We start from the raw sequence: 2,431 nt of genomic DNA on the forward strand, positions 1-2,431 counted from the left end.
TGCGGAGACACGGTGGGCTAAGCGAGTCGGGCATGATCACCCGCGCATGATGGAAACTCGTAATCGTCTGCCTCGAAATCGAAGAACTGAAAGTCACAACTTATGGTTTTCGCCAAAGGGCGCTTACGGTGCCATCTGTTGTTTTCGTAATAAAGCACCACGACGCGAGGTGCGCCGAGGTCAGCATTACAACTGTGCAGGTCATTTGATGGCACCACTTCCGCCCTTCGCGGCAATCCGGCGCTGGCGGCTTTCAGTTCGTCAATCTCGGCGAGACGATTACAGAGTTGCATTATACGCGGCTGAATTTGTAGCTGCGCATAATTTTGAGCCGGTTTTGTAACTGGAAGTGGAATCGCTACTATTGCGTCTGGGTTATCACTTGTGTTTTGTATAAAGTTCAGTTCAGCTATTCGCCGAGTGTGATCGGCCAAGCTTCGTCTCCGTGTCAACTACTCATCTGCCAAGTCAGCATGCGCCTCGAAGAACCGATGGGCAGGAAAAGAAAAAATTTCTTACGTTTACTGAGCAGTGCCAGCACTAGTGCTGCGGTGCGAGTGATATCACCGCTACAGTGTGCAACAGGCGAACGACTGCCGCATGGTGGACAATTTACAATGTCCCGTAAGCGAGAATTCGGCAGATATCTTTGGGACGCATCCGCTGACGTTCCCTATCGCTCGAAATGCCATTTCCATCGTCGCAGCAAATCTGGCGCACTGCCTGCAAGTCCTGAAGATTCCGAGTACCGTGATTCAGAGTGATTCAGAGGTGACTCTTACCGTCATCTTCTGCCACAGAATTAATGGTGGCAACCCTTATATTCCCAATATTTCAAATAAACAGTGTTGGTGGACTTCCCCAAAATTTTAATCTGTCATTACTTCTTACTTGGCTAGAAGACAGTTCTACATAATGCAGCAACTAACACAAAGCTGTTGGCACAAAAGATATTTATATAGCTTTTAACTATATCACCTGTAAGTTACATCATGCATTTTTAAATGTGCAAGGACCTTCTTTGGGGTTTTGCGATATTACTGAATTTTTATCTACTTTGCACCTATGAACACAATAACATTGAATTATACTTTAAAGCTACAGAAATACATGCTCAAGGACAGATTTTTGGAAATCACCTAAATGTCGCACTTCCATGGTGCTTTTTTACACATGATGCATGATCCCACTTCATCCTTTTCAAGAATCAGCAACATATTGATAGTCTTTCCCAAGGGAAAAGAGCAGGCATGTATCAGCCTATTTGAGTGCTAATAAAAGGTTTTTATATATTAAGGCATTGCTCCTTGAATAGCTAAGTTAAATATATATTCGGCCTAGTTTACCCATACTATGCTTCTGTAATTCAACGCGTGTTTAAGAACAGCTTTTGACAAGGTAAATATAAATCTTGACACTCACTGATTTTTGTTAGCAGCATTGACAGTGTTGATAAAGTTGAGTATAAATTTTGTTGACACCTCTCGAATGCAGTCAACAGCATCGACAGTGTTGACAAGGTTAAGCATAAATTTTGTTGGTACCCGTTGAATGCAGTCAACAGCATCAACTTTGTTGACGAGATAAATATAAATTTTGTTGACAACCGTTGACTGCAGTCAATGGCTTTAACAGTGTTGGCAAAATTTGATATAAATTTTATTGACTACTGTTGACTGCAGTCAATGGCACTGACAATGTTGGCAAAGTTAAGCATAAATTTTGTTGATACCCTTTGAATGCAGTCAACAGCATCAACTTTGTTGACAAGGTAAGTGTAAATTTTGTTGATAACCGTTGATTGCAGTCAATGACTCTGACAGTGTTGGCAAAGTTTAATATAAATTTTGTTTACTCCTGTTGACTGCTGTCAATGGCACTGACTGTGTTGGCAAAGTGTAATATAAATTTTATTGATTGCTGTTGACTGCAGTCAACAAACATTTTGTTTTTGTTGACTAGTTCTTGATTCTATAAGATGTCAACATTTGCTCAACGAAATGGCAATGCTGATTTTTGTAAGGGTTGAACAACGTGCTGTAAAAGGAGGCCCATTTCGACTTTTGTTTGTAATTGTGTGCATAGACTGAACATGAACCCTAAGCAGATGTGCAGCGGACTAACTTATAACAACGTATAATTTCGCATGGCTACTCTCTAACCCAGATATGTTTATTTTGGTTGAAAACACGCACAATCTTGCAGTACTTCTTTTGTCTGCAAAGAGCTCACCAGATTAGTATCCCAGTGCACTATCATTTTTGTCACCTAGTCCTCCTCTTTTTCAAAATCTGGAGTTACGCATCAAATGAAATGTTTTCACTACGAGCGAAGTCTTGTTTTTCAGTTCGCACTTGGCAAAAATATGCACCCGAAAGCCACTGAGAGTCAACTATACTTCGTGTGAGCCTTTATTCCGTACTCAAGAAAA

The sequence above is a fragment of the Amblyomma americanum genome, chromosome 5, assembly GCF_052857255.1.
Source record: "Amblyomma americanum isolate KBUSLIRL-KWMA chromosome 5, ASM5285725v1, whole genome shotgun sequence".
Taxonomy (NCBI): domain Eukaryota; kingdom Metazoa; phylum Arthropoda; class Arachnida; order Ixodida; family Ixodidae; genus Amblyomma; species Amblyomma americanum.